Genomic DNA, 7,303 nt, shown 5'->3' on the forward strand with positions numbered 1-7,303 from the left:
TTATAAGAATTTAAAAGTGAGTTTAGTAAAATTACTGAATGTAAGGTCTCTATAAAAAAATCAAATATTGTTTATACACTAGCAACACAATGAAATGCAAAAAAATGAAAAAAATTTTAAGTATATGATTTGATAGAGTACCCCAAACCATCACATACCTACTAAAAATGAAAGATGTGTAAGCCTCCACATAGAAAAGACCGAACATAATACAGGAAAATTAGGAAGACCTAAATAGATGGAGGAATGCTTTATTTATGGTTTAGAAGACTCAATATTGCCAAGATGTCAACTCTCTCAAAATTGATCATTGCAAACTCAGTTGAAATCCCAGGAGGTTTTTTTTGTTGTTGCTTTTCAAAAATTTGAGAAGCTGATTCAGAGCTCTGAGAATAACCAAAACACTCTTGGAGAAGGAGGAGGAGGAGGTAAGACCTGTTCTATCAGTTAGCAAGACTTGTTAATAAAGTGTGGCAAAGGATAGGGCAAAAGAAAGGCCTAGAAAGGTGTCTGTGCATATCTGCACACTAGATTTTTTTTTTAAGTATTACTGCAGAGCAGTGGGGGAAAAGTGATATTTTCCATAAACTATGCTGAGACAGTTGGATATCCATTGGGAAAAAATAAATCTTGACTACTGCCTCATACCACATGCAAAACATCAACCCTAAATGACCTGCAGAGCTAAATGAAACACAACAAAAACATTAACATTAATAGTAAAGATTAATAAATTGGACTACACAAAAGGTAAAAAGTTTCATTAATCAAAATGCATTATTAAAGTTGAACATACACATATCCCATGGCCCAGCATTTCCACCTCAGATATACACCCAACAGAAATGTGTGCTCATGGGCACCAAAAGACACGTCCAATGGTAGAACATAGAAATAAATTATGGTGTAGTCACACAATAAAATACTATACAGCCATAACGAGAAATGAGCTAAAGCTAGAGTCAACAAAATGGGTGGGCATCAAAAACAGTACTGAAGAAAAGGAGCCAAATACGAAAGAATAGAACTGTGGGGGTCTATTTATAAGAAGAAGTTCAAAAGCAGGCAAAACTAAACTACAATGCTACAAGTTGGCATACCGGTTATATTTTGAAGAGGATGAGGAAAGTAAAAATCGGAAAGCGATGCAAGGGAGGCCTTGAAGTAATGATGATGTTATACTTTTTTTTACCTGGATGGTGGTGGCATAGATGTTCACTGTTTGCCAATTCATTGAACTGTATGTTTATATATTTTTAATATTTCCATATTTGTGTTACTCGTCACACAAAACACATTTCTTTTTAGACTTTTTCAGGTATTTTATAGTTTTGATATTCTTGTGAACAGAGTCTTTGGTTTTTCCATTCATTCATTTATTCAACAAGTACTATTTGAGCATTTTCTCCAATGTCAGATAACTGGTTTAAGTACCGAGGAACAGCAAGGAATAAGATGTAAAACATCCCTTCTCTTGTCAGATTTATATTCTACAAGAAAATATCAAGTAGAACTAAGTGCTATGAAGTTTTAAAGAATGTTGAACTTGCAAATAGTTATTACTGCTGTAAAAACAACTTTTTAAAAAAATTTTGGATAACTAGCCAACTACCTTGAAGAACTTTCTTCTTTGCTAAACTGTCAGCTAACTCATTTGGATTTTTTAGAAAGATGATCATAAAATCTCTGCATAATGACTTGATCTCTCTTTACCAATATTTATTCTTCTGGGGGAACTGTTGCCCCGTTTAATGGAAGGCACTTAATTTCAAATATCTGTGCACATAGATCAACAAGCATAGCAATAAGCCACCATTTGTTTTGCAAGCTGCACTTAACTATGCCAACAGAATTGGACATTCTTGATCCAAGACACATTGCCTTCCTATAGTAACCTGTCATTTTTAGCCCAAAATTCCTATACATTTCAGTATGAACAGAAAAAGTTGCCCAACAAATGTGCAAAACTACCATAAGAAAATAGTGAAAATCAAAACTTTTCAGTTAATGAAAATAATCCCCAAGAAATCAACCATGAGCCAAAAGAAAACAAAACAAAAACCAAAACCAAAAGCTGCTGCATACTACCTAATGAATTAAATACTATTTGAAAAGCAATTGTGAACAGGAAGAATGCTTCAAATCATAATTTCAAATCAGAATGGAAATGAACAACAACAAAAAGGAATACGTGTCATGATTATCTTTGTTCCTGTTACTGATATAGGCTTTGATTAATTTTTTCATCTGATTGTTACTATCCTCACTTTCCTTCTTTTAATGTTTCTTTGGTATTTCCTCTTCTCTGTCATTACTCTAATCTTCCTATTGTTATTACTATGTCCTAGTAATAGTCTATAAATAAACCTTTCTCTTTTTAATGCAGTCTGTCATGTAACTGTGCAATTTAACTTATCCACATTTCTAGGACCTAGTCTTTTTTTTTTTAATGTTTATTTTTGAGAGAGAGAGAGAGAGAGAGAGAGAGAGAGAGACAGCACAAGTGAAGGAGGGGCAGAGAGAGAGGGAGACATAGAATCCGAAGCAGGCTCCAGGCTCTGAGCTGTCAGCACAGACCCCAACGCAGGGTTCGAACTCAGGAACCTCAAGATCATTCTAGGACCTAGTCTTATTTGGACTTATTTACCACCTTGTTTTACATGTTGTATACACTATGCTTTCTTGTTTCTTTTTTCTTCTTCATCATATTTTTTTGAATTGATCAAGTACTTTTCATTCTTTTTTCTCCTAATGTTTCAGCAAGTATGTATCCTATCTCAGTTCTTCAACTGGTCAACCTTTGGTTTAACACAAATATTAGGGGCTCCTGGGTGGCCTCAGTCAGTTAACCAAATCCAACTTCAGCTCAGGTCATGATCTCATGGTTTGTGAGTTCGGGCCTCGTGTCAGGCTCTATGCTGACAGCTCAGAGCCTGAAGCCAGCTTCAGATTCTGTGTCTTCCTCTCTCTGTCCCGCCCCACTCACACTCTGTCTGTCTCTCCCTCAAAAATAAACAAGCATTAAAAAAAATTTTTTTAACACAAATGTTAAACATAATGTCTAAAGTGAATCCCTCTTCACTCCTCAACCCTACCACCTCCCACTTCTCATGTTGAGATCGTCTGAATCTTCATTTTTTTAATAATTAATTCTAATTTAAGCTTTAATCCCATTTGACTCTTGTTTTGTTTTTTTTTTTTTTCTTTTTTGGCATCACGGCTATTCATAGCTCACAATTTCTTCTCTGATTCATCTTTAAAAATTTTTTTGCAGTAGAACTTCTAAACATTCCTTAGCTTACAGTCTCTACAAGTCCCTGCTCATGCATTTTGCTGTCCCCCTTTACTAACAGTTTGTATGGTACACACTCTAATTGCATTTCCTTTTTCTCAGAATTTAAAAATATTGCCCTGTGTCGTCTTGCAGGGCCCACGAGCAACCTAAACTCTATCTGACTCTCATTCTGTTTTATGAATTCTACCTCTTTTGACTCACAAATCTTAGAGAATACTCCCTTCTTTCCCTGATCTTCCATAATTTTGCCACGGTGTGAAGTGTAGTTTTCAATGGGCCCTTCCAATCTGTGTGAATTTGTTTCAATTTTGTATATTTTCTTGTCCTATATCTTGGAGTACTTCCTCCCCTCAGCTCTCTTTGTCCCTGAAATGCTCACCAATGAATGTTGGAGCTTCTTCAACTACAGTATTTTAAATGTGCTTTCTTTCTCTTTATCCTTCTATTCTACGTGTTGTAGAATTTCACGGCTCAGTCTTCCAGCTGACTCATTGGCTGTGTTCATTCTGCTATTCAGTCAGCTTACTGACCTCTTGTAATAAGTTTATTTCCAGGAGCTTTAAATAAAATCTTAACTTCCTATTTTTATTTTATATTTCTTAATGTATTTTATTTGATCTATTAACTCTATCAAAGTTGATTTCTGAATTCTTTCATGCGGTTATTTCCTTCACACATTTGGTAATCTATGTCATATGCTTATCTCTGTATTTGAGATTCCTCATTAGACTGTGGATGCTCTTTTGTGGTTACCACCTCCTGCTTTAGCAACTTAGGAGTGAGAGACTCTGTATGTGCTTCCTGGCAAGGCTGCTAGCAGCTTATACCCCATGAGTGGGAACTTGGCCATCTTGGTGACAGTGGCAGTTACCTGGGAACATGACTCTGCCCCTGTGTCTCAAGTGGAGCCACTTACAGCTGGGGGCAAAGACCTCTGCCACTCAATGCCTGGCACAGGGCTGGGCCAGGAAGATGCACACCTGCCCAAATCCTCCTACTGAATTACTCAAACTTGCCACCATGATGGTGGCCCACCTGGTACTTCCCCTGGCCTCTGAATTCTCCACCTCGAGGCTCAAAGAACATCGAAACCCAAAACTTCCTCTCAAGTAAGTCCTTGACCATCAAAGTTCATGCCTGCAAAATAAAAAATTGGAAGTAAATGACATCTTGTATTCTTTATTTCTATTTGAAAGGATATATTGGGCAGTGGTTACAAATCCACGTTATAACATCCAGCCAGACTGCCTGGTTCAAAATCCTAGTTCAACCATTTGCAACCTGGGTGACTTTGTAAGTTACTCTCTCTGTGCCTCAGTTTCCTCACCTGTTAGCTATGGACACTAATAATAACCTGCCTCTGAGGATGATTGAGAGGATTAAATGGGTTAACACACATAAAGGTCTTTGATCAATACCAGTGCACATAAGTACTCAAGAAATACCAAGAACTATTACTCTTCCAATTCAGAGATTTCATGACTGTAGTCTTATTCTGGATATGGAAATTCATCCGTGCCTGGACATGATATTAACAACAGCAATAACAACAAAAAAATAGTGCCAAAGGGAAGAGTCACAGCTGCCAACAGTTTGGGGACATAATTAGAATTTAAAATCACGTATTTCTCTTCTTCCTTTGATTGTCAGTTGAAATCATATTTTTACAATTACCTTACCTTTTGGAGCCTTTGACTACATTGGATTCTACTCAAAGCAACATGAATTTAGTTTCAATTCCTTTGGTGTTTATAGCATGGTGCTAGGTGTTGGATATTAAACATACAGTGCTCACATATGCAGAGATACAGCCAGGAAGGATTTTCTGTTGCATTTGCAACTTGATTGGGCAAGAAATTCTTTAATCATATGTTTCCCCTCAAACCTGTAGACTAGGTTTCCTTGTCTTCAGAAATTTAATACAACAGGAATGTCTGGGGACCCTCTGTTTATCCTTTGTAAGTGAACGATTTTCTTTTTTTGCCCAATTGCTAAGAGAATTATCTTCTCAACCTTTTATTTTTATAATTGTTTAGCAAGCCAATTTTTGCTTACTTTTCTTGGAAATTGATCTATGTAATCAGGTGACTATCCATGTTAAGAAAGTTTTCTTTGTGTCTTTGGTTATTAATTTCATGCCAATTAATATGCTTGCTTTCTCAGAAACACCATAATTCTTAGGTCTTCTACAGCTGCAGATTTCCCTTTTATTATTTCCTGTATATTCTAAGACAAATGCTGAAACACACCCTAGTCATCACTAATCAAGTTTTCCAGTGCATCAGTTCTGCTTCTTTACTGCCTCTAAAATCTATTTAAATTTTGATATTATATTTTTAGTCCCCTGGAAATCTTTTTATATTTCATTCAAATTCTTTCACACCTCATCACAGTTTATTTTCATAGATCTCTGCTCCAATTCCATAGATGCATGCCTTCCTAAAATCTGTCAATCGTACCAAAAAGTTTTCTAAAGTTCTCTTCTGGTGCTTGCCACGAATCATTTTCTGAAGTCTCACTTTTTTTTCCTATAGTATGATGTATTTATTCCTTATTTGGCATTAGTTGTTTGTTTTTCCACAGCTGTATATATATTTTTTCCCTATTTCCTTAACCTTGAACCTGGGATGATCTCTTTAGAACCTATGTGTGTCAAGAAAAGGTGTGTGGGTTTCCACCAGCTCCACTGTTGTGCATCTGGTTGCTTCTCAAATCCTTTCACTCACCTGTAGCTAAAACACTGTTCGAAGCACCTGATGGGTAACATTATTTAGGAGGGAAACAGTCAATGAAAATGTGATAATTCCTAAATTAAATGTTAAGTCTACAGAATGAATGGGTAAAAGGTATGTGCCGTATGTTGGGATAAATCTTATGTTTTAGCTAGCTAGCTAGCTATTTTGTTTTGGAGAGAGAGATGGCACAAGTTGGGGAGAGGGTCAGAGGGAGAGGAAGGGAGAATCTCAAGCAGGCTCCATGCTAAGTGTGGACATGGAGTTTGATCCCATGACCCTGGGATCATGACCTGAGCTGAAATCAAGAGCTGGACATTCAACCAACTGAGCTACACAGGCACACCTTGTATTATATTTATTGAGTAAAAAAATAAAAGAATAAGACAATGGATTGGGGAAAACAAGAATACAACACAAGTAATGTGGATGAAGAATACATTTGACATTGGTATTCAACTACGGAACAAAGAAACCCACAGAGACAACCACACAGCTTCCTCACCCATCATCCCAATCATAAGGCTTCTGCCTAAGGTTAATGATACTGGAAAAAAAAAAAAAAAAAAAAAAAAAAGCCATACATCCAATGGAAAGAAGCATCAATCAGGGATGAAGCAACACATGTTCTGGCTTGCTCCAGCTCAAGGGGAAATATACATTAGATAATGTATGAAATCATAAGGGCCCAGGTTGAAATAAAATAGAACATACAGAGCCTGTGAACTAGAGAGTGCTAGAGAGCCTGTTGGGTACTACACATTCATGGTTCTCTTCCCAGAACGTTTGTAGTCGGGGTAGATGAATCATTTGTTTTTGAATCTGCATGGCTTCATTTGTTTTACCTGTCAACATTGCTGGGTGGAGGAAATCTTGAACTAGAAATGGAGGAGCTCAGTCCTCAATTTGCAGGTTCTGGCTGGTTTTCTATCAATTATAGAGCACAGACTTGCATTTTCTCTCTGCCTCTGGCTGCCATATTAAAGGGTCAGTCTCACTGGTGCAAGAGTGAAGAGTCAAGAGCTCCTGATTTTAACATAATTCCCAGTTTCTTATAGGCTTCCATCTACTGTAGTTCACTGGACTGTCAGAAATCTCTCGCCTCCCTGTATGATCTGACTCTCTGAGACTCTGAACAGAGGAGGTAAATGAAATATATGAACCCAACAACATTGCCAGCAGGGTTCTTTCTGTCTTTATCCCACCAAAACTACTCTGCTTGTGAAGACTAAACTGCCTTGGGGGGAAAGTGCCAATACCTGTCCTCACTTCCTAT

This window comes from Herpailurus yagouaroundi, unplaced genomic scaffold, assembly GCF_014898765.1.
Source record: "Herpailurus yagouaroundi ecotype Mexico unplaced genomic scaffold, PumYag 142, whole genome shotgun sequence".
Taxonomy (NCBI): Eukaryota; Metazoa; Chordata; class Mammalia; order Carnivora; family Felidae; genus Herpailurus; species Herpailurus yagouaroundi.